Genomic DNA, 25,875 nt, shown 5'->3' on the forward strand with positions numbered 1-25,875 from the left:
GAGGCTCGGAGGGCATTCTTGCAGGGGTGAGCAGCACCGTGTATATTGCTGCTGCAGGAGGAAGCTGGATTTAGCAGGGTACTGGGGATGTCTCAGCCTTAAAGAAGCTCCTAAAGCAAACGTTTGACCTCCCAGAATACACCAAGTTCTCCTTTTTAGAAAAGTCCTGTGGCTGAGGGTGTGACACACATAGCATGAGGAGTGCTTCAGATTGCAGAGACACTAAGGTTCAGGTCCTCAAAGATATTTGGGCTCCTAATTTCCTCAGAAACCCAAGACAGTTAGAAGCCTAAATCCTGACTTCAACCTTCCTGGAACAAACTGTTTTCCCCCTATTTAAGGGCAGTGGGAACCCAGGGCCAGCCAACCCTGTTCCAAGGCCTGTCCCCTATCAGAGAAGGTGTTCAGTAAGGATCAGCAGACCAAGCTGGGAATGTGGGCCAGGTGCCACTGTCAAGTGATTACCTCCTGACAGTGATGAGCTGCCAAAAATCTTAACAACCGGTTCCCTATAAAAAGTTCTGATTTAAAGTGGGGGGGGGGCAGGGAGACATCCTCGTGGGGCCGGAGGCCCCTGCAGGGCCTGGGCCAATTGCCCCACTTGCCCCCTCCCCTCTCCGCTGGCCAGCCCTGGAGCTTGCAGCAGCCCCCCCCCCCCCCCGCACACACATACTTCCTGGGCCATTCAAAAAGCGGCAGCAGGACGACTCCAAAGCTCAGCTGAGCCGCCCAGCTGGTGCCGGTGGCTGGCCACGCTGCAGCTGGGGGGAAGCGGGGGAAGGGCCGGGGAGCCTCAGCCTCCCCAGCTGGGAATCCTGGGAGCAACAGGATGGTCTGGCCCGGAGTTCTTTGCCCACCCTCTGGCCCTTTAACAACCGGTTCTCCACGGAGGTCTAATTTTAGCAACCGGTTCTTGAGAACCTGTGGGAACCGGCTCCAACTCACCACTGCCTCCTGAGCATTATAAAGGCTGCTTTCAGCTCAGTCAGGATGGAGAGGGTTATATGGAGGTAAAATTTCAGTGGGCTAAGGAATGCTGCCCAGGTTAAAGCACACCCCAGGAAGGCTGTAGAAGGTCTGTTCTAAGGGGGAAGAAGTTTTGGGCCAAGAACTGGGGTTAGAAAAGCCTCATAGGGTGAAAAAAACTCTGCAAACTGGTATGTAGAAAGAGGCGTGGGGAAGCAAAGCTAGCCAAGTAATCTAGGGCTGGGAACCCATAGTAAGGCTGGGTGCTATCCTGGTCAAGGGGTCCAACAAACCCTGCTATTAAGGGGAGGGAAAAGGGACCGACTGGAGCCCAGGAGGGTGGGAATTGGAGCCCAGAAAGAGGCTGGAGACTGTTGTGTGTAACTGAAGTGACCCTTAGAGGAATGGCTGCCTGGTGTGAGCTGGGGGCAGAAGGCTGATGCTGGTGTTCTCCTTTGCACTTTGATTATCCCAAAAAGGGGTGAACTGTTGTGCCTTGGCCAGAGGGCTAAGTCACCTTAGCAACTGAGCTGTGCTGCAGGCTGAGGGAACTGTTGGAGACCAGGGGAAACTGAGGCAGGGTGATTGCAGTGCCACTGTGCACCATGAGGGGGTATGTGCTAGGAAAAACTTTCAATTAGCAATAATCAAGCCTCCATGTAACCTCCTGGGTTACAATACTGCTACTGCGCACCCTGCTACACCCCCAGCTTCACGCTTGCTTGTTATCGCTGAAAGAGCATTTCTTATTCCAGCCTTGTTACCTTCCACACTGTCTGCTGGTGCTGGGATGCTGAGTTCAAGATTCATGGCTAAGGATTAGAGGAAGGATGGGATTATTTTGGCCAAGGTTTGGCACTGCTAAAACCCACTGACATGAAGTTTACAGGAAAAGAGGCAATTCTGGAAATCATGGTCTTTGTCTGTCTTGTAAACTTTCCTTTCTCGATTATGACACAAGCCAAACCTGCTGCATAGTTTGGAGAGTGCATGTGCAGACAAGCCAGCAGCAGCGGAAGAGCGGGAGAAAAGTGATGAGTCACAGAGCTGGGAAAGTTTGGCTTCTCCAAGAGAAGCACATTTATATTTGCAGCATGACAATTGTCCCTTGTGTGACCCTGTCTGATCCCACGCAGCTATGTCATGGGAGAACACAGCTCACATTTCCTCTCTAAAACAGAGGTTCTCAAATGGTGATCCATGCAGTGGTTTCCCCAGGAATTGAAATTAGGGGGGGTGTTTGAATTTACAGGGGGGGTGTCAGGACCAATGAGATATATAAAAGAGATATGAATAAAGTAAATGTTTTGTTAGGATTATGCAAATTTAACATAAGAATAATGCAAGTTACACCAAAACACATAACAGGTCTAGATTTCTAAAAAATTATACATTTAAAAAAAAAGTATTTAATTTAAATTGACTTTTGAAAAGTAAGTCATCATGGAGTAAGAGGAAAGTCCTCTCATGGATCAGTAACTGGTTAAAAGATGGGAAACAAAGGGTAGGAATAAATTATCAGTTTTCAGAATGGAGAGAGATAAATAGTGGTATCCCTGAGGGGTTGGTACTGGGACCAGCGCTGTTCAATATATTCATAAATGATCTGGAAAAATGGGTAAACAGTGAGGTGGCAAAATTTGCAGATGATACAAAACTATTCAAGATAGTTAAGTCCCAGGCAGACTGCGAAGAATTACAGAGGGATCTCATAAAACTGGGTGACCGGGCAACAAAAATAGCAGATGAAATTTAATGTTGATAAATGCAAAGTAATGTACATTGGAAAATAATCTCAACTATACATATAAAATGATGGGGTCTGAATTAGCTGTTAACACTCAAGAAAGATCTTGCAGTCATTGTGGATAGTTCTCTGAAAACATCCACTCAGTGTGCAGCGGCAGTCAGCGATTCCCAACATTCTGTTTGCTTTTTAAAAAAGAACAGGAGCACTTGTGGCACCTTAGAGACTAACAAATTTATTTGAGCATAAGCTTTCGTGGGCTACAGTCCACTTCATTGGATGTAGCCCACGAAAGCTTATGTTCTTTTTGCAATACAGACTAACACGGCTGCTACTCTGAAACTTTTGCTTTTTTAAGAAACTGGGTGACTGGGCAACAAAATGGCAAATTAAATTCAATGTTGATAAATGCAAAGTAATGCACATTGGAAAACAATCTCAACTATACATACAAAATGATGGCATCTGAATTAGCTGTTAACACTCAAGGAAGAGATCTTGGAGTCATTGTGGATAGATCTCTGAAAACATCCACTCCATGTGCAGCAACAGTCACAAAAGCAAACAATGTTGGGAATCATTAAGAAAGGGATAGATAATAAGACAGAAAATATCATATTGCCTCTATATAAATCCATGGTACGTGCACATCTTGAATACTGTGTGCAGATCTGGTCACCCATCCTAAAAATATATATATTGAAATTGGAAAAGGTACAGAGATGGACAACTAAAATGATGAGGGGTATGAAACAGGAGGAGAGATTAAAGTGACTGGGAATTTTCAGCTTAGAAAAGAGATGACTAATGGGGATATGATAGAGGTCTACAAAATCTTGACTGGTGCGAAGAAAGTGAATAAGGAAATTTTATTTAATTCTTCACATAACACAAGAACTAGCAGTCACCCAATGAAATTAATAGGCAGCAGGTTTTAAAAAAACAAAAGGAAGTATTTCTTCACACAATACAAAGTCAACCCAGGGAACTCTTTGCCAGGGGATGCTGTGAAGACCAAAACTATAACAGGATTTTAAAAAGAACTAGATAAATTCCTGGAGAATAGGTCCATCAGTGTCTATTAGCCAGGATGAGAGGGATGCAACACCATGCTCTGAGTGTCTCTAGCCTGTTTGCCAGAAGCTGGGAATGTGCAACAGGGGATGGAACACTTGATGATTCCCTGTTCTGTTCATTCCCTCTGAAGCACCTGGCCTTGACCACTGTGTAAGACAGGGTACTGGGCTATATGGACCATTGGTCTGACCCAGTATGACCATTCTTATGTAAAAAATTAATTATAATGAAAATGTTTAGTACAGAAACTCCCCAACATAATGACCTCCCAAGATAGCAACAATGTGAGATAACAACCTTGGCAAATACTGCATTTTAAAAATCTTGGCCTACTAGGAAACATATTTATATAAGTTTCCATTCCCAGTCACACATCTAGCATTCTGGAGCAAAGTGACTAAAATATAGTCCAACAAACAAATGTTTATTTAACATGACCCTCACTTTTCCCTCCACCGCACCCCACTCACCGGTGTTGCCCTTGGTCAGTGGAGACTCAGAGTTCAGAGGTGCTTTCAGGGGTGGGACAAAAAGGCACAGTTCGCTCTGGCCACGGCTGTTCGTTGTGCCACCGTTCACTCCACCACTCTGTTGCCAATGGCCCTGCACAGTCACCTTCTGCTGTCACCTACCACTGTGACCTCTGTGAGTTGGTCTCTTGAGGTTCCACCAGCTCTCAGTGATTTCAGCTGAGCTCTCAGTGCGGGAACATCGCTGCTAGTGCAGTCTGGGCTGTCTCTTACACAAAAACACTGTACCCACAGGAACACTGTCCCCACAACAGGACTAAGCACTTAGACCTGATTGTCAGTGATTTCAGCTGCAGTGGTCACTTAACAGAACAAAAGACTATCTATGGAGCCTAATCAGCTCTGTCTTTAAAGAGTGGAGAGGGACAGGTCCCCACCCTCTCTCTTGATGCCTTCAAATCATCACAGGCTAAGTACAGTTCTACTGCCCTTTACTCATACAATAAGAACAACATTTCATCTCCCCTTCCCCCAACATTCAAGTGGTTTGTAACCTAACCCCAGCCAAAATCTATCACTTGGACAACACAGCTCTGTTTGCTGGATCCCTAGGTAGATTAGGTATGAATGTAAATATAATCTGGCCCTGAAGCCTTAGCCCGCAGCTCATCACTAGCTGTCATGGAGAGCTCATTTAGACTTTGCTTACAAATCATCGTTTGAAATTATTAGGTTGGCCAACATCACCGAAATGAATGCACTGACATCATAAAAAACAGCTGTATAAGGAAGCAAGGAAGCTAGTCTATGTTCATACTTTTCAAATCTATTCTACTTTTTCAGATACACGTATTTTATCATACACTGTATAAGCTTTTAAAGTGTGTATTAATGTTTCAGTTTAAATTCAGATTTCCAAACAGTCACTAAATTGGTATGTAACTAGCTCACAAAACTGGGGAGGGTGTTGGGAAAATTCAGGGGGGGTGTAGGGAAATCACTGGATCCATGGACCCCCATTCAGCTGGTCTGTGGATAGTTCCCACTAAGGTGCGTGTGTGGGCAGTCCCACATGAGAGAATGAAGGGCCACCCCTCTAATTAGTGGAGCTGTGGCAGTATGGCTCCACTAATTAGGTGCCTGGACCTTAGAGAAGACGCACATGAAAGATGAGGCGGTGGCCTTGCGGGGAATAGAGGGTAGGTGAGAGGGGGCAGTGGGGTGAGAAGAGAAGGTGGGAGGAATTTGGGATGTGTAGGGCTGCAGTGGCCAGAGAAAGAGACGACTTTCCCTAGCTCCAGCGCTGTGGCTGCTGTGACGGGGGAGAGATCGCCCTCCTTCCCTGCCTCAGCTCTGTGGCTGCCACGGTGGGGAAGAGTGCGAGAAATCCCCCTCCTTCCCAGCCCCAGCTTGGAGGCTGCCACGGCAGGGGAGAGAGGGGGATCCATCCATCGCAAAGATAAGACTGCTGATATTAAAATGAGTTGTGGGCTTTTACTGTAGAACAAAAAAGGCAATTATTAAGGGTTTTTTTATGCAGCGCTTTCATCCAAAGTGCTTTACAATAATTAGCTAACGGTACAAACAACATTTGGAAAGATCATTAAGTGGTCCGCTGAGACCCTCAGCAATTTTCAAGTCATCTGTGGAAAAAAAACGTTTGAGAACTACTGCTCTAGAACATTCTGATTGAAAAAAATTGTCTCTTTCCCCAGAGGGCAGCCCAGAAAAAACATGCACTTTATCTTCACTGTTTGGATTCAGCCCCTGAATTGAGATCTCCTGCTCAAGGTATGCTTGTCTGGCCTACGGGTGAATTAGAGAGGACTCCTTGGGCAAATTATAATGCTGTCTTCAACTGGGTGCCATCTGCTGTTCTGTTTCCACTTATAAACGGATGTTTATCATCCCTTTCGACCCTCTTCACTGTGTTAGAGACACTGTTGAAGATTGACCAGTGAAGTTCCCTTTTCGACTAAGGTCTTAGCTACATGCGGAAATTGACCAGACTAGCTCCATGTGTGGACACTATTCTAGAATAAAAGTCACTTCTGTTCTGCAAGAATTACTCTGCTTTGGAAGTGCACCAATTATTCCGGAATAAGTGTCCACACCAGGGAGCTATTCTGCAATAGCTGTTCCGGTCAAATTCCCTATGTAGACAAGGTCTAAAAAGGAGCTTTTCATTATCTCTCACTTGGCCATACTTAGGGGGGAAAAAACAACCTATGAGTCAGTTCTTCAGCCGATGTGAAGTAGCACAGCCCCTTTGAAGTCAACAGAGTAGCTGAGGGTCTAGCCCAATGGTGAGCTGGAGCTGGTTCCCACAGGTTCCCAAGAACCAGTTGCTAAAATTAGACCTCTGTGGAGAACCGGTTGTTAAAGGGCCAGGGAGTGGGAAAAGAACTCCGGTCCGCGGGCCGGACCATCCTGTTGCTCCCAGGATTCCTAGCTGGGGAGGCTGAGGCTCCCCCGGCCCTTCCCTCGCTTCCCCCCAGCTGCAGCATGGCCAGCCGCCGGCATCAGCTGGGCAGCTCAGCTGAGCTCCGGAGTCGTCCTGCTGCTTTGAGCTGCCGGCAAGGTAAGGGGGGAGGGGGCTGCAAGCTCTAGGGCTGACGGGGGGGGGGCAAGTGGGGCAATTTGCCCCAGGCCCTGCAGGGACCCCCGGCCCCATGAGTATGTCTCCCCCTGCCCCGGCCCCTCCCCCACTCCCCCTCTTAAAACAGAACTTTTTATAGGGAACCGGTTGTTAAAATTTTGGCAGCTCATCACTGGCTAGCCTTCAGGGTATTTGTCACATTGGAGCAAATTTGAAATAAAAGGAAATGTGTATATAGAAGGGATTCTGCTTGCCAACTCCTCTTCCACACTGCTCTTTCAGTTATTCGCATTTGAATAAAAACTCTTGGTCTTACATGGATTCTTCAATGAGGTTCTTATCTGTCTGACTTAGGGTTTTATAGGGTGGTATCTGAGTGCCCTTAATAGCAATAGCAAAGCCCCTAATGATCTTAATGGAGCCTCTGGCCCAGTGGCTCTCAAACTTTTTTACTGGTGACCCCTTTCACATAGCAAGCCTCTGAGTGCGACCCCCCCTTATAAATTAAAAACACTTTTTTGTATATTTAACACCATTATAAATGCTGGACGCAAAGTGGGGTTTGAGGTGGAGCCTGACAGCTCGTGACCCCCCATGTAATAACCTTGCGACCCCCTGAGGGGTCCCGACCCCCAGTTTGAGAACCCCTGCTCTGGCCCATCTCCCTTTCCAGGGCAAAAACTCTGCTGGGGGTTGGGTGACTATTTCTGACTTGCAAACAATGGATTTTTTTGGTTTGGCAGCTGAACTGAAAAGACATTGTGTTTGGTTCCAACCAAAACCAATTTTTAATTTTTTTCTGTCATTGAAAATTTTCTTTTTATTTTTGAATCAACCAGAATGTTTTGGTTAACTCAAAACATTTTTTTAAATTTTCTTTCGATTTAGCTATTTTCAGGTGTTCTTCACCCTTATGTGTTTTTTTTCTTCTAAAATGTGGCCACAGTTGATAAAATGCTATTTCCAAGTGAAAAGTTGAAATGAAACTCTTCACCTTATTTGAAATTTTTTTTGCAAATAATGCGGAGCCCCCATAATGAATTTTTTCATTGAAATTTCTATTTGCTAAAAAAATGTGCTCTATTTGTGACATTATCTTACAAAGGAGTAGGATAGACTTAGAGTAAAGTTAGCATCTGCATTTCCAAGTATTTTCCTGTTAGCAAAAAGATTCATTGAAAATCCATGGGGACGGGGAGGGGGAGGGTTCCACTTAACTCCATTAGCTTCCTTTGAAAGACTGTACTCACAATAATCTTAAATGCACAACTGTTAGCTTCGCTAACCCAGCAGCCATGCTCTTGGAGCCCTAGATTTGTTGTGTTCCTCACCCAGCCCCTCCTTCAGCTCCCTGTGCTAGCTCTACATGCCAGCGTGCTGTGCAGATGAAGAGATCGGGTGTGATCTGAAACAAAATCAATATTCAACTTTGGAAACGTAACAGCATTCACTGGAAGGGTTAATAAAGCAGGCCCTGGTGTAGGATTTCTCATCCACAGTGTCAGGAGATTTGTCCAAATGGTGAAAACAGCTGTTACCAGGAAGGTCCGAAGGCTCAGAGGTAAGACAGTGACCCAGACCCAGGAGCAGTGATCAGTCACTCCCCAGACCCAGGGAGCTCACCAGCCAGTGGGATACAGCAGTTCAGTCCCCTAGACTAGACCAGTGATACTCAGACTTAGGCTTGTGAATTGCAAGTGGCTCTTCAATGTGGCTTTTTGCAGCACATGATATTAAAACACTATGTGGCTTAGTTATTAACCCAGTAGGCTGCTTTTACTATGTTAACCCATTGTACTTGATAAAATAAGGATACGTGGTTAGCCATTTTGCTGTGAGAATAATATATATAAAAACTAAATATTCCCCCGTCATACTGTTTAGATATTGAATATATAGGACTATAGTAAATGAAACAATGAAGTCACACTACTGTGGCTCTTTTGGATAATGTTGATTGATAATTTGGCTCCTGAGTCACTGAGCTCGGAGTGTCACTGGACTAAACTGATACCTATTCAGAGAGCAGGGCTGGACCAGGCTGTGGCAGATCTCTTAAACACGTGTGCCTCGTTAGGCAGCACAGCAACGACCATGGGTGGTGGGTAGCATAGGCTGGGGAAGGCTGTGACTCCCCAAACAGCCTAATGTGGCCCAGCCCACACTTTGCCCCCAGGCCTCCTCCTGCCTTCTTCCAGTTCCCTTCCCGCTCTTCCGTGGTGGAGAGGCTGGGGCAGGCTGGAGCCGGTGCTCCCAAGACCTGGGGCTGGGGGCACTGGGAGTGCAGGTGGGAATGCTCCAGTCGCTCTCCCTGCCCAGTGTTCTTGGGCTGGGGCAAAGGGTGCTCCGGCCCTGGGAGTGCGGGTGCTCTGTCCGTGGTGCGCTGGGACTAGGGTGCTCCGGGGTTTCAGGCGTGTGGGGGCTGGTGGACATGGGGGGGTACTCTGGGCTTTGGTGGGGAATGGGAGGGGTGGGACCTTGGGCAGAGTGGGAGGGGCTGGGGGCGAGCCTCTCGCAACAGCTCATTCACCTGCCACCCATGGCAACAACCAAACAAACCAGGAAGCAGGATGGCTTCAAAAGGACTACGGAATTTGGCTTGAGAGCCAAATGTTCCCCATTTGATGTCTCTGGGCACCAAAGACTTGCATATCTCATATCACTTTCTGAAAATCCAGACCTCGGCAGTGAGCTGAAACCCTATTGTAAAAGTGGAGGCAGGCCAGAGGAGAGGTGCACATTTGCCTCTTCAAAGGGCAGACTGGGACAGGTTGCCTCGCTTTAAGATGCCACCTGATGTGCTGAGTTACCATGGAGCCCGCCTGTTTTGCCAGCCTGGGCACCACTTTTACTTGTCTTGCTGAGCCAGGCTATTAAGGCGCCTCCAGCACACACATAGGCAAGGCCACACCCAACTGCAGAATAACACAGACACTGAGATAAGCTCTGGGAAGACTCAGCTTAAGGGACTTGCCCCAGCACTCAGGTGTCCACCTCCCTGGGAGTGCAGACCCAAAGATATATTATGAAATTCGCCTCCTCCCTCAATGTGGAGGAAGGTATGCACAGCCTCTTACCCCTCCCCCACAATTATGAATTGTACGAATGAGGTTATATTATAAACAAGAAATAAGTTTATTAACTACAAAAGGTGCATTTTAAGTGGTTAAAGAGATAGCAAACAGAACACAGCAGATTACTAAGCAAATAAAACCAAACACACAAACTAAGCTTGTTTCACTAAAGAAATTGGTTACAAATAGTCATTTCTCACCCTAGATATTGTTACAGGCAGATTGCAGAAAGTCTTGAAAGGCAGCTGCACTGGTCTGCAGCTTGAGACCTCAGGTATTATTACACACAAGCTAGATGCCCTTCCAGCTTGGGCTCAACCCTTCTCCTCCCCAGTTCACTTCTTGCTTCCAGGTGTTTTTCAATGTGTCTCTTTGGGTAGGGAGGCAGAGGAGAACCACAATGATGTCACTCCCCTGCCTTATATAGCTCTTGTGTAAGGTGGGAACCCCTTGTCTTCCAGTGGAAAAACATTGGCAATTCAAAAGGGGAGGAGGGGTGTCCAGTACCACGTGACTGGGACCCATGTCTCTGCAGGGCTGTGGCAGCCATTACTCATAGGCTGTCTCGAGTACGAGTACCATAGGAAGACTAAGCTCTTTCACAATCCATTGTCTTTGCTAATGGGACATTAGCACTATTTGGCTTTCTCATTGTTGTACGTGAAAGGCTAGTTGGGGGAGACACCCAAAGTAGCCCATTTGAAATAGGTTTCAGAGTGGTAGCCATGTTAGTCTGTATCAACAAAAACAACGAGGAGTCCTTGTGGCACCTTAGATGCATGGAGTGAAAAATACAGTAGACAGGTATAAATATACACCACATGAAAAGATGGGAGTTGCCTTACCAAGTAGGGGGTCAGTGCTAATGAGGCCAATTCAATCAGGGTGGCTGTGGCCCATTCCCAACAGTTGACAAGAAGGTGTGAGTATCAACAGAGGGAAAATTACTTTTTGTAGTGACCCAGTCACTTCCAGTCTTTATTCAGGCCTAATTTGATGATGTCAAGTTTGCAAATTAATTTCAGTTCTGCAGTTTCTCGATGAAGCCTGTTTTTGAAGTTTTTTTGTTGAAGAATGGCCACTTTTAAGTCTGTTATTGAGTGTTCAGGGAGATTGAAGTGCTCTCCTACTGTTACAATTCTTGATGTCTGATGTGTGTCCATTTATTCTTTTGCATAGAGACCATCTGGTTTGCTCAATGTACCTGGGGGGTGGCCATGAGCAGGTTTTGGGTGTCAGCCAAGTAGGGCCAGCGTTAGACATACTGGGGTCCGGGGAGAAAGCTGAAGCCCCACCACATGGGTCTGTAGCCTGGGGCCCCAAGCCCACCATCTGGGACTGAAGCCAAAGCCTGAGCAACTTAGCTTTGGGGGGCCCCAGCCAATTGCCCTGCTTGCTACCCCCTAATGCAGGCTTTTATATGCAGAAAAACAAGTCATTGCGGCACAGCTGGGCCATGGAGTTTTTATAGCATGTTGAGAGGGAGGGCTCAGAAAGAAAAAGGTTGAGAACCTCTGCCTCAGTGAGCCAGATGACTGGGAAATGCAGCACCAGCCACTGCTTTTAAAGTTTCAGAGTGGTAGCTGTGTTAGTCTGTATCAGCAAAAACAATGAGGAGTCCTTGTGGCACCTTAGAGACTAACACATTTATTTGGGCATAAGCTTTCGTGGGCTAAAACCCACTTCATCAGATGCATGGAGCGGAACATTGTTTGTTAGTCTCTAAGGTGCCACAAGGACTCCTCGTTGTTTTTGCTTTTAAAGTGTCACTCTGAAACCATCATCCTCCAGCTCTATTAAATGAATCCCCACTGTCCTTTAGACTCCCCAGCTATGGCTGCCTTGGCGGGTGCATCACAAGCTCCTGTAAATCCATGTGCAGCTATAAAAACGGTGGTAAATTTATGTGACAGGATGATTAAAATGCCAGATGTAAACCCACAAGGTGGTTATTTCTCATAACAAGACATTGTGGGATGTATCCCATTGGTATGAACTTTGGCATCCCAAAGATGCTGCAGAACCGAGACAATCTGAGGTGTCATCTAGAAATGAAATGCAAATCAGGCTTACCACCCACTCCCATTTATCATCTGCACCTCTCCAGTGCAACTGCACCTCAGCTTGGAGAGGGGAAACACAGATCGGTTAATAATGTCTGACCCTGCAGTGTCACAGCATAAACAATCTCCCACTCCCCCACCCCCCGCAGAATGCATTTGTCTCTTGTACCAACAATTATTCTCCAGACTCGCACAGCACTTGGCTGTGCTCCCCTGGTTATAACCCTTTCCATAAGTCGTGATGAAACATAACCCTGCTACAGTATTTCATTCCTCCCAAATGGCACGGAGGCCCTGGCGCCTGCTCCTATTGTAGTGAACTGGGAAACTCCCCATTGAATTAATTAGAACTGGATGGCTTAGGACCTAATCCAAACCCCACTGAGGTCAATGGGAGTCTCTTCAATAGAAGCAGGAGCAGGTCCTTAACCCTTTCATCCTGGGATGATATTAATTAGTTCTGAAGCAGTTATTCTTAGGATAAAAATGAATAAGGGACTTCAATCCTCCTGCTTCAGGGCATAAGACAACCACTTACTGTCTGGAGTTAGAAACTTTCCATAGGGGCGAGTTTGTCCATAATCGTCCTCAGAGGATTTCTTGGGCCTTCTCATGGCACAGCTGTTATTGTCCATTGTCAGAAAGAGGACACTGGCCTAGATGGATTATTAGTTTGATCGTATGTCAATGCCTGTGTTACTACCCCATGGCCGGAGACTGTAAATTGTTCACTGCAAAAAACATAATGTCTTGGGAAGCATGGAGTCTTTTCCTCAGATACACCAGGCCTTTTGACTGTCCTTAGGGGGTTCAGTGATCACTCCCAGTGGAAGCTCGGAGTCTAAGTACCTTTGAGGAATTGGATCTGTTGCTATGCATAACCTGAGCTTCACAGTGTCCTGCCCAGACCCTGTCTGGGAAGCTCAGCCCTTGAAGGCACAGCTTCCAATAGCACAGCGCTAGCCTCCCACAGTAACAGCTCATCCGATTTATCTCTGTGTGTATAATGCACCCTGGCAGGTGTGTTGCCACCTACCCTGTACCTTTGTGAAGGATGTAGCTGCTTTGTAATGAGAGATGTGCAGAATATCCAGGGAGGGGTGGCACAACTCAAAATGCGAGTTATCCTATGTGTTATTGTTTGTTTGACAGCAGCACTCAGAGGCCCCATTCAGGCTCCTTTGTGCTAGGTGCTGTACAAACACTCACGAAGACATGTCCCCACCCAGGAGCATTTACCGTCTAAACTAATACAGGATGCGACAAGTGGGCGCAACAACCAATCCAAGGGAATGAGGGTGGGAGGAGGAGGGCAACAGTGATAAGAAAGGAACTCAGAAAGAAGAGAGATGTGCATATTTTATGCGGTGTTTCTCACCTTATGGAGAACTAACACAGGAAGAATCAACCCCCCCTCCCCCGATGGCTACCAAGGATTACTGACTCGCCAATGTCTCTTATTCATCTTACCACCCTCTATGCAACAAGGGTGCTGGGCACATGAACAGCGTGGCCAGGGCATCGGCCTCCAAGTGGGGCCCTTGTAAGCAGGAGGCTTTCTGTGTGGAAAGAGCCAACCGCTGCCAGCAGCAGCGGGGCCTTGCTGTGGGGAGACAAAAAGAGTTCCCACCTAGTCTGCACATGGACAGTCCTGAGACCCAAAGAGCTGTCAGGAAAGGTGAGGATCCTGAGGGCGGGGACTGCGTGTGGGTAACTCTTGTGTGGAGTTATGCACGAAGAGTGCATATGTTTACCAAGTTCCTATGCAAAGCCTGTGTGTTCCTTACTTGAACAGTCACATGGTCCTTGAAGGGTGTAATTAGAGCTCACCCAGCCAGGCGGACACTGATGGGAACAGGTCTAAGCAACTGGGGGCTCGGGAGGACTGAGACTCTAGTTCAAGGGTTTAGGCAGCTTTACTACAGGGACAAGAAGGGTGTCAAACATGGGATCTGCATCTGGCAAGTGCATCTGAGTGACCCAGAGCCAGGAGCAGTGATCAGTAACTACCCAGCCCTAGGGAGCTCAACAGCCAGTGGGATACAGCGGTTCAGTCCCCTTAGACTAGACTGATGCCCATTCAGAGAGCAGGGCTGGACCAGGCTGTGGCAGATCTCTCAAATGCCTCATTAGGCAGCACCGCACCAACCAACAAACCGGGAAGTGGGACGGCTTCGAAAGGACTACAGAATTCGGCATGGCAGCCAAACCTTCCCAATTTGATGTCTCTGGGCATCAAAGACTTTCACATCTTGTATCACTTCCTTAAAATCCAGACCTCAGCTGTGATCAGAAACCCTGTGGTAAAAGTGGAATTTCCCACAGACTGGTAGTCTCAAGGGACCGAAGCAAGACATCCTTTTGTTATGGTGTTTGGAATGTCTGAAACATAAATACTTATTTTCCTTGTAAACATGTTCAGCCTCAGAAATGTGAGGAATAGTTCCAGTTGTACACATGGCCAGTTGTACACATTCTTTGAATGAGAGGAAGGTTCAGGATTCTCTGCTGCCCAAAATGGGCACGGCCAATTGTATTTTATAAATATATGTCCTCCTCCAAATTAAGGTCTTTCATATTTTTTCCCTAATGGCAACATGAAAAAGCAGGAGAGACAGATTTTAGAAGGGACAATGATGAAAGTGACTGTTGCTTTATTTTCCAGTTCACTTCCTAACCTCAGGAATCAGTGTGACTGATAGAGCTTTTGCAGGACCTGAGAGTGACCCCTTACAATTTCCAGTGCTCATGTAATAACAGCTCTTGGGTAACTCTCTGGCTCTGGGAAGCAACTAGTTTAGTCGCCTGACTCCTTTCCATTGCTGGCATTACGCATAATGGGCGTTATTCACCTTCACAAGACTCCCGGTGTGGCAGGTTCCCCATTTCCCAGATGTGGAAAATGAGACGGGGGTTAAGTAATTTGTCCAGGGCTATAGAGGGAACCATTGTCAGAGCTGGGAGTAGAATCCAGGCGTTCCTATCTCCAGGGCTCAGACCACTACAGCAACCTTCCTCTGTAGTAACTTTACAGTAAAAAATGTGGACACTGTGGATGTGCTGGCATGTGCCACTGTCTTTGTATTTTGTAGATGTGCTGGGTGTTGTTCTGAAAGCTGAATTTGGGAATCACGGAGATTTTATCCACTAGCTCACTCAGAAAAGTGAGCAGGCAGCACTGTACACCTGCACCCTAGGGAAATCTGATGCAATGTAAAGGGGTCTTAGTGTGAATGAGAAACAGGGCCTGGAACCTTCATGAGAGGATAGATCCACATGTGTCATTCTTTATACGGTAACTAATCTTGGTGTTTAGTTATTTGAAATGCAATGGAATTTACGGGGCTAGCTGTTTCTTTAGCCAGTTAGAGGGAGTGGACCTTGTACCATGCTCCACACACTGCCTCAAACACCAGACTAATTGTTCCATCCAAATTCAAAAGCCAGAGTATGCTGGAGTCACCTGTTACACACACAGAGTCCAGGCGAGGCGTGGAGCTGGTTCAGTGTTTTAGGAAGAAATGATAGCTATGTTTGAAAGCTATCCCTGCAAAATGGGGCTGGAACCAGCCAGATTGGATACCTTCAGCAGCTGGAAGAGATTATAATGTTTCTGTTTAACATCTTTTGTTATCTTTCCTTCTCTTCCTTGGACCTGGAGGAGCCACAATGACCTTTCATAGAATCATAGAATCTCAGGGTTGGAAGGGACCTCAGGAGGTCATCTAGTCCAACCCCCTGCTCAAGCAGGACCAAACCCAACTAAATCATCCCAGCCAGGACTTTGTCAAGCCTGACCTTAAAAACCTCTAAGGAAGGAGATTCCACTACCTCCCTAGGTAACCCATTCCAGTTCTTCACCACCCTACTAGTGAAAAAGTTTTTCCTAATATCCAACCTAAACCTCCCCCTCTGCAACTTGAGACCATTACTCCTTGTTCTGTCATCTTCTACCACTGAGAACAGTCTAGATCCATCCTCTTTGGAACCCCCTTTCAGGCAGTTGAAAGCAGCTATCAAATCCCCCCTCATTCTTCTCTTCTGCAGACTAAACAATCCCAGTTCCCTCAGCCTCTCCTCATAAGTCATGTGCTCCAGCCCCCTAATCATTTTTGTTGCCCTCCGCTGGACTCTCTCCAATTTATCCACATCCTTCTTGTAGTGTGGGGCCCAAAACTGGACACAGTACTCCAGATGACGCCTCACCAGTGCTGAGTAGAGGGGAATGATCACATCCCTTGATCTGCTGGAAATGCCCCTACTTATACAACCCAAAATGCCATTAGCCTTCTTAGCAACAAGGGCACACTGTTGACTCATATTCAGCTTTTCGTCCACCGTAACCCCTAGGTCCTTTTCTGCAGAACTGCTACCCAGCCATTCGGTCCCTAGTCTGTAGCAGTGCATGGGATTCTTCCGTCCTAAGTGCAGGACTCTGCACTTGTCCTTGTTGAACCTCATCAGATTTCTTTTGGCCCAATCCTCTAATTTGTCTAGGTCCCTCTGTATCCTATCCCTACCCTCCAGTGTATCAACCACTCCTCCCAGTTTAGTGTCATCTGCAAACTTGCTAAGGGTGCAGTCCACACCATCCTCCAGATCGTTAATGAAGATATTGAACAAAACCGGCCCCAGCACCGACCCTTGGGGCACTCCACTTGATACCGGCTGCCAACTAGACATGGAACCATTGATCACTACCCGTTGAGCCCGACCATCTAGCCAGTTTTCTATCCACCTTACCGTCCATTCATCCAGCCCAGACTTCTTTAACTTGCTGGCAAGAATACTGTGGGAGACTGTATCAAAAGCTTTGCTAAAGTCCAGAAATAGCACATCCACTGCTTTCCCCTCATCCACAGAGCCGGTTATCTTGTCATAGAGCAACCTTCTCGCTTTCCTAACCAAGTAACAGGGCCAGTCCTGGTCCAGAATACGGGCAAGGCCTTCTTCCTTCTGGTATCATGCCCGTACCTGTCTCTGGACTCCCAGGACGCTCCACTGTCTTGCCAGTCTCTTTCCCCTCTTTGCTGTTGTTGGCCTGTTCATGCAGATCCATCATGCAGTCATCACTCAAGCACTGAATGATGTGAACCTTAGCTCTGATGTGGACTTGGGTCTGCAGTTAGGGCACATGGTGCCAAGAGGAAACACACCTGCTTTTCCTTTCTCCACTTCCTACTCAGGGCTTCCTTTTTCTTACTGGGTGGGTAATTTCATCAAACCCCTACACTTCAGCAGCCAAATTTTCCCTGTTCTGCTTTAGACCAGAAACACTCTGTGAAACACTCAAGCATGGTGAGCTTAGGCGGCAGCTGAACATGCCCTGGAGGAGGCTAGCCCCCCAGCCCCTCCCCCTCTGCCTGAGGCCCCGCTCCTCCCCTTCCGCCCTCTCCCCCATCAGAGCCCGGAGAGCACACATCCTCTAGGGGTGGCCAGTGCCCCCAGCTCCAGAGTGCCCCCACCCCCAGCACTCCCAGCGCTGGACGGAGAGGTGGCGTGGTGTGGCCCCAGCCCCTGGCTTTGTGCGCACTGGCCCCAGCCTGCCTGCCCCAGCTTCTCGGCCACAGAAGAGTGGGTACTGGGGGTGGAAAGGGAACTGGAAGCAGGCAGAAAGGGGTCTGGGTGCGGAGCGTGGGCAGGGCCACGCCGGGCTGTTTGGGGAGGCACAGCCTTCCCCTGCCTATGCTACCCACTGCCCATGATGGTGAGTAAATAGAGGAGGAGGGGACCGGTCAGCAAAGGAGCATGTGCAGGAGAGAGAGAGCGGATCAGAACGGGTGGGAAGGGGAGATGAAACGACGAGCAAAAGTAGAGGGCCACTAATTGTTTTCAGAGAGGACAATGCAGAGATGCTATTGATGACAGCTGCAAATATATGAAATGCTTTCCCGATGTTACTTTTCTATATTGGTTGCTGTTTTAGTTGCCACAGGAACATAATGCAATTGTGAATGGGAGGCAGCCTGCCTATGTGTGAGTGGGGTTCATGCAACAATCATTCTATTAAGACGTTGGCTACGCTATGAATTAGTTTGAGTGCCCTTGTTTTAGGTCCTGGTCTGTTCAAAAGTTGGTAGTTTAATAATTGTACAGGGATGCATACAAATTTGCGGGGGGATTTGGGGTTGCTTGTGTTGTGTCCCCTGACTTCAATGTTCACTTTTGGATTCAGATGGATCCCCAAATTTAAAACTGAACTTAAGCAGCTGAGTTTCCTGGTTTGGAGTCCGTGAGAATTCAGCATGCGGAGCAGCAGCAAGACCAGCCACAAAGCTTGCATCTCAAACAGTTTTGTCTCTTAATTGTAGCTGTTTCCCAGCTAGCCTTTGATAAGTTTTCCCCTCTCAGTGAGACTCTGCAGTTAGTCACTGTGCTTGGAATTTCCACTGCCTTCTCAGGGTGTTTTTGCCATTTGTAATTTGCATGTTCTAGTCTGGAAAAGATCATTTACATCCAAACCAAGCCAAAGTTCATCATTGTAACAATGGCTCAGACTGCCGTTTGTACAAAGCCCCCCAACAAATACTGGAACAAAGATTAAGGTGTTCCAGGAAGGAGATTGTTCTATAAAGTAAAGCAGCTCAGTGTAATTAGACTTTCAGTAGCAGAAAGGCATTTCCCAGGAATTAATGGTCTTAAGTTGCTCAAGCCCCTTCGCAATGTAAACAGCCAGAGATGTGCAATGCCCAGGCTCTTTGGCCTATCGTACCATTTTTGTTGCTGTTGCAACTTCAACAACTGCAGCTGCCTACATGCTTTTGAAAATCTCATCAGGCGCCTATCTACATCTTCAGGTTTTATGTCTTTTAAACATCTGGTTCTTTAAAAGACTGTGCCTGGGTCTCTGTGTGAATTGTACCACAGACAGGGGGACTGGCTGAAAGGACAAGAGGAAGTGGCACCAAAACCTGAAAACTCCCTGTCAAACTTCATGAGGCTGATTTACGGGCCTCAGGAAAGGGCAGAGCCACTCCAACAAAAGGAACTGAGTAAAGGGAAAAGAATGAGAGGGCAGAGGAAGGCACTGGGAAATGCTCCAACATTAACCCAACAACAGTGACATTTAAAAATAGACACACTCACATTGGTATCCCATCGTGATCACTATGACAACCAAACATGAGATAAGTTTTACACTCTGTCCAAATTATACTTCAGTCATTTCAGTTGTCGCTGAAATGCAGCCAGTTCTAGAAAGCAAGGTGGCAGCTCTTTAACAGCCTACAGGAGCATTACGCAGCCACGTCGGGCAATAAGTGAAGAACAGCACTGTATCTAATTTGTGCTGCTGGGGAAATTTTAGGTAGGCCAAATGTAATTAACGACTTGGAATATGGCTGAACACTAGGGCTAACAGATCATCTCTTATACAAAATGCCATGAGAACTTTAATGATAGGAAATCAGGTCTTAAAATCAAAACTCATCCTAGAGATGGCACCTCAAACAGCACAGTGTTGTAGCTATTCAAAAACTGGGGGGTGGGGAGAGACTGTTCCATCCAGCCATTTGAGAACTTCCTATTTCAGCATAATTGAAAAGGAAGGATGATCTAGTGGTTAAGGTACTAGCCTAGGACTCGGGTAGACCTTGGTTCAGTTCTCTGTTTTACTGCAGACCCCTTGTGTGATCTTGGGCAAGTCAGGGGGATTATGTCTACACTACAAATAAACACCCATGGCTGGCCTGTGCCAGCTGACTTGGTTTTGTAAGGCTGTTTAATTACAGTGTGGACGTTCAGGTTCAGGCTAAAGTCTGAGCTCTGGACCCCATGAAGAGAGAGGGTCCCAGAGCATGGGGTCCGCCGAAGCCCGAATGTCTACACTTCAATTAAACAACCCTGCAGCCGGAGCCCCATGAGGCTGAGTCAGCTGACCCAGGCCAGCCACGGGTGTTTAACTGCAGTGTAGACGTACCATCAATCTCTCTGTGCCTGGTTCTTCATCTGTACAGTTATAGCTCTGCTTGACCTCAGAGAGATGTGTGGTAATAAATACATTAGAAACAGTGAAATGCACTGTACTGAGGCAAAAGGGTCATCTAAATAGAGAGTTGTTTTGGAAAAATTAAATACAGCCAAACAAATCTTGTAAAACTATGTTTCCAATTCACCACTGATATAATTTCATTGACTTCTGCAGGTTTACTCCAAGGATGAATCTGGCCTGCTAGGACTATGGTATGTGCTTCATAAACAACTGTAGGGCACAATTTGGCCCCCTCTGCACTACAGGACTGAATTGTGTTTTAATAGCAATTTGGCTACCATGTTGTTTATAGTTCCTAAATACACAGGAATTTATATTGTGTTGCAAGATTTTTGGCCCCAGTTCTGCACAGACTTACGAAAATAGAACCTCAGAGTTACAAACACTTAGGGAATGGAGGTTGTTCATACCTCTGAAATGTTCGTAACTCTAAACAACACATTATGTTTGTTCTTTCAAAAGTTTACAACTGAACATTGACTTAATAAAGCTTTGAAACTTTACTATGAAGAAGAAAAATGCGGTTTTTCCTTTATTTTTTTTTAGTAGTTTACACAGCACTGTACTGTATTTGCCTTTTTTTTTTTGGTCTCTGCTCCTGCCTGATTGTGTACTTCCAGTTCCAAATGAGGTGTGTTGTTGACTGGTCAGTTTGTAACTCTGTTGAGCGTAACTCTGAGATTCTACTATATATGCTTAACTCTACACAGGGGAATAGTCCTGTTGATGTCAATGGGACTACTTGTGTAGAAAGTCAAGTACGCAGACAAGTTGTAGGATAAGTATAAAATTAAAGTTAGTTTAAGTTTGGTTAAGGAAAAGTGTTGTAACTAAAGGCCCTGTCTAGCCAGTAGAAGGAAGGCCTTGAAAATAATGAGTTATAAGGCCAGAAGTCAGGAGGATATGTGGTTCAAAGAATAACTAATGAGACAAAGGGAATTTCTAAAAAGAAGACTGATATGGGTGACCGCAGATGGCTTTAAATAAAACAAAAAGAACCTGTCATAAAATGAGCCAACACTGCCCTTCCCCACCCCGCATACCAGTGTTATCTCCCATGTGAACCCAGGTCCAATGACAAAGCTGTTGTGCTGGTCAGCAAGAAGAAAGGGAAGTGATAAAGAGGAAAGGAAGTTGCAAATCTTAGAATCATAGAAGATTAGGGTTGCAAGAGACCTCGGGGGGTCATCTAGTCCAACCCCCTCCTCAAAGCAGGGCCAACACCAACTAAATCATACTAGCCAGGGCTTTGTCAAACCAGGCCTTAAAAACTTCTAAGGCTGGAGATTCCACCACCTCCCTAGGTAACCCATTCTAGTGCTTCAGCACCCTCCTAGTGAAATAGTGTTTCTTAATGTCCAACCTAGACCTCCCCCTCTGCAACTTGAGACCATTGCTCCTTGTTCTGTCATCTGCCACCACTGAGAACAGCCAAGCTTCATCCTCTTTGGAACTCCCCTTCAGGTAGTTGAAGGCTGTTATCAAATCCTCCCTCACTCTTCTCTTCTGCAGACTAAACAAGCCCAGTTCCCTCAGCCTCTCCTCGTAAGTCATGTGCCCCAGTCCCCTGATCATTTTCATTGCCCTCCGCTGGACTCTCTCCAATTTGTCCACATCCTTTCTGTAGTGGGGGCCCCAAAACTGGTCGCAATACTCCAGATGTGGCCTCACCAGTGCTGAATATAGGGGAATAATCACTTCCCTCGATCTGTTGGCAATGCTCCTACTAATGCAGCCCAATATGTCGTTAGCCTTCTTGGCAACAACGGTACATTGCTGACGCATATCCAGCTTCTCGTCCACTGTAATCCCCAGGTACTTTTCTGCAGAACTGCTGCTTAGCCAGTTGGTCCCCAGCCTGTAGCGGTGCATGGGATTCTTTCATCCTAAGTGCAGGACTCTGCACTTGTCCTTGTTGAACCTCATCAGATTTCTTTTTGCCCAAACCTCCAATTTGTCTAGGTCACTCTGTACCCTATCCCTACCTTCCAGCCTATCTACCTCTCCCTCCAGCTTAGTGTCATCTGCAAACTTGCTGAGGGTGCAATCCATCCCATCATCCTTTCTTTTGTGAGGATCCTGAACTCAACCATCTCATGGTCACTGCTGCCCAGGTTTCCACACACTTCTACTTCCCCTACCAATTCTTCCCTGTTTCTGAGCAGCAGGTCATCTTGTCTGGATGAAGACTGGAAATAAGGGTGAATTGTCTCAAGTTGTTTTTTAGCTGAAATCAGTAATTGGCAATGACATCACTTGTCTGTTAAAGGGTATAAAAAGTAAACTTTTAAAGGGGTTCATTGCTAATACCTGCCTGACCACATTGGACTCAGCCAATATGGGTCTAAGCACCTCTGGGTTTGGTCTATTTGCAAGTATCTTGATCAAATGCTTATAATATTTTGTTACTGTTTAGGTGTAGTAAATTTTTTATTAGTTAGGCTATTTAGGCATGTCTAGAGTAATTGTATAAATACCATTTGGCCTTTGGATTTAATAAAGGAATTTATGGTTAAATTAGTGTGTGGTGGTTCCCCATATTAATATGTTCAAATAGTATTAATAATTCCAACACAAGGGTGAGGTCATGTTAGCTCAGCTCATGAATTGTTGTGCTGGGTTGTGTAGGATGTTCAGGTTTCCACTTCCTGGCCAGAATTCTCCTGACTATTGTTAGTATAATCAGAATTAATCAGTGCTAAAAGTGTCAGTATTTCCTGCTAATGAGAGAAAAAGCAAATAAAACACTGCACATTGGCTGAGCACTTCCACTCTGGAGGGTTTCCAAAACAAACAAAGCCCCGTGTCCTCTAATCTTTCCTCTGCACATACGCATATACCTGAAGGAACGAGTTGCTACTTTGAATGCCTGCAGCTGAAATACCCTATGATAAAATCTGGCAGTGTAATACTGCAATGCCACAAGTTACATTCTCCCACTCTTGTTATTTAGCATTTATATTGCAGAAACACCTACAAACCAGGTGGTGCTAGGTGATCTACAAACATAATAAGTGATAAACTCTTTGGAGCAGGGCTTAACAGACACATCATAACCAGGGCCGGCTCCAGACCCCAGTGTGCCAAGTGCTCGCTTGGGGCGGCGTTCCGTGGGAGGGCGGCAGGCGGCTCCGGTGGACCTCCCGCAGGCATGCCTGCGGAGGGTCCGCTGGTACCGTGGCTTCGGTGGAGCATCCGCAGGCATGCCTGCGGGAGGTCCACCGGAGCCGCGGGACCAGCAGACCCTCCGCAGGCACGTCTGTGGGAGGTCCACCGGAGCCGCGGGACCAGCGACCACCAGAGCACCCCCCGCGGCGTGCCACCCTGCTTGGGGCGGCACAAATCCTAGAGCCGCCCCTGGTCATAAGAGACGAACAGGTGGGCAAGTGAGACAGGATAACACACCCGATAGAATGTGCAGCACAGTTTTAGCCAATCAGCAGCAGTGATGAGAACTTGCCACATGACTAGCAGGACCGTTACCTGGTCCTGATTTTCTGCATGTATTGTAGCAGAGGTGATTGTAACATCTGACTGAAAGAACCAATTTCCTGTCAAATTTTGTTTATTCCCTTAGGAACAACAGGTCAGAGTCAGCCCTGATGTGAGTGCAGCTCCGCACCCGCTTGTATAATGCTTGAATTTGGACCCTCTTAATTTTTTTGACAATAGTGAACTTTAACCTATTTTGGTTATTAGCTCATTCCATTACAGCTTTCCATAGTGGAGGAGCCATCAATTATAGCTAAGGCCCTACTTGAATCATGATCTTTAAATAATTGAGGCTGAGTTGCAGACAAGACAAGGAATCACAGAAAAATAATAGACCTTTATTCATAGCGGTCATTTGGAAAAGTCTGAGTATTTGTTTAAGAAAAATTTGCTCGAATGATATAAATACTCAAGTATTATGTTATGCCTGATAATTGTTTTCATAACCAGACATTTTGCTGCAACTATATTATATTTAAAAAAAAAAGTGACCAGTACAATGTAAATTCAGAAGACTAAAGTCTTAAACAACTGCTGAAGAATCGAGTCCAGTCACTTTAGCCTTTTACATTTCACAGGCATAGATTGTTAGCGCCGTGCACCCCACCGTCACACCCCATCTTTGCTTTGTGAAGACTTGTCCATATCAAGATACGAATTAAAATCAAAATTGTGGTGGAAGCCTAATACTGCAGGATTGGCAATTTCTGCAATATCACAAATGAAGTAAGGCCTTAATTATCGATTAAATAAAATACCCACAGCCTAAACAACTAAAGAACTGCTGGTTTGAAGGAGAAACAGAACTTGCGCAGCTGCATATTTCTCCTGAACAATCCCACCTAGGGATTCCCATCATCCTGTTCTCATTATTTGACAGTGACTAATTATCTATAATAAACTGTTTCTCAGGGGGTGGGGGAAGATGCAGAGACACCCACTCTCTGGGTTTGTTAAATATAGGCATACTCTCCTCTACAGTCAATAGGCCAAATCATTTTTTTTTAAAGTTCATCTGCTGCTTCCTAAATAACCTTTCCCACCCCTATCAATAGGCAAGAAAGACCAATCTGCTTTCCAAACCAGGCAGCATCTCCATAACAGCACATCTCATCGGAGACCCACATTCAGCGTTCCTCTAGACCTGATCTTTTATAAGTTCACTGTGGGAATTAGCAGCTGGACCATGCCTTCTGACTGGAACGATGCCTTTAGCTCTGCCTCAGACATCACTTTCTGTAAGTGGAATTTCAAGCTCCTGTGGCAGGGTGGACTTGCCCCTACCTACTTTCTAGCCCCACAAATTGCTCAAAGACCTTCTTCTGGTAAAACATCTTGTACCATTTATTTAGTGGGTCCTTTCCCACCTACAGACTATACCACCTCCTCCCAACAGTAACATGAAGCCATCAGTTCCTTAGACTAGGTGAGGGGAGATCTCTAGGTGACTCCCTTCCTGTGCCTTTTGCACCATCTGGACTAATGAGTTAATTTGCCTTTCAGCCTCCTCTAGCCCATCCCAATTTATCAACTGGGAGCAGTTCCCATAGTCAGGTGTGCTCTGGGGCAACTCAGTGGAGTTGCCCTATCTGAGTGTGGGCTCAGGTGAAGGTGCTGAGTATTCTATCCCTTCCCCCCTGCAGGGTCTGTTACCCAGAATGCTTGGGAGGAGTTACTCTCATCTCTGTCCTGCCTTAGTTAGAACATCAGGACTCTTGGCTGAGGTAAGAAAAGATGACTTCATAAGCCTAGACTGTTAGGCCTCCTGATCCAACACATAGTTAACATAGTATTGGTGTAGCACATTAATAGTGTGTTTAGTATAATCCATAGGTACTTCATCCCCTGGATTCTAGCCCTACATCAGTAGAGTGCTGTGTATGTGAAAGCTGTTTTGCTTTGCAGTTACAGTTTGGATTAATTTCTTGACTCCTCTTGTTTTCTACTTTTCTCTCCATTGATTGACATTTATCTCTGCATTGGGGAGAGAATAACTGGGGCCTACTGACTTCTACTGCGGACTCACCTGACTTCAACCTGATGGGAAGCAGTTGGTGATAGGGCTAATATGGGTTGAGCAGCTCCTGTCCCTATCTCTCAGAAAATGTCTTTTTCTGGAAAGAGAATAGCCAATGCGGGTAAGAGAAAAAGAGCTATGACTGATTAGCCCTGAAAGGGCCTTTTTTTTTTTTCTGTACACATGTAGCTAGATGTTGGTCTGGGCTCAAGATAAAGTCTTGTTCTTCATGGCACTGGGGTCTATATAGTGTGTTTGAGATGAACCTGTAAATCTGCAGTTGGGGTTCCCAAAACTTGAGCCGTGACAGCTTAATGGCAGAAGATGCCCAGCCTCTGCTCTCTGCTGTTGCTGCAGAGTTAAACTGACTCTATCATTTT

At 46.3% G+C, this 25,875-nt stretch overlaps 1 long non-coding RNA gene across 2 annotated transcripts in view; it reads left to right on the forward strand.

The window, feature by feature from the left end:
* The window catches only part of LOC120404514, a 35,634-nt gene extending 10,923 nt beyond the window's left edge, over positions 1-24,711 (forward strand). The window contains exons 1-3 of one of the 2 annotated variants that reach the window (XR_005598025.1): positions 5,976-6,051; positions 20,140-20,177; positions 24,534-24,711. This is a non-coding gene — a long non-coding RNA (uncharacterized LOC120404514). Of the gene's footprint in view, positions 1-5,975; positions 6,052-20,139; positions 20,178-24,533 lie in introns of those variants that run through there. The other variant, XR_005598026.1, reaches the window with a different exon arrangement.
* The last annotated feature ends 1,164 nt before the right edge of the window (positions 24,712-25,875 follow it).

The sequence above is a fragment of the Mauremys reevesii genome, linkage group 4, assembly GCF_016161935.1.
Source record: "Mauremys reevesii isolate NIE-2019 linkage group 4, ASM1616193v1, whole genome shotgun sequence".
In the NCBI taxonomy this organism is placed as follows: domain Eukaryota; kingdom Metazoa; phylum Chordata; order Testudines; family Geoemydidae; genus Mauremys; species Mauremys reevesii.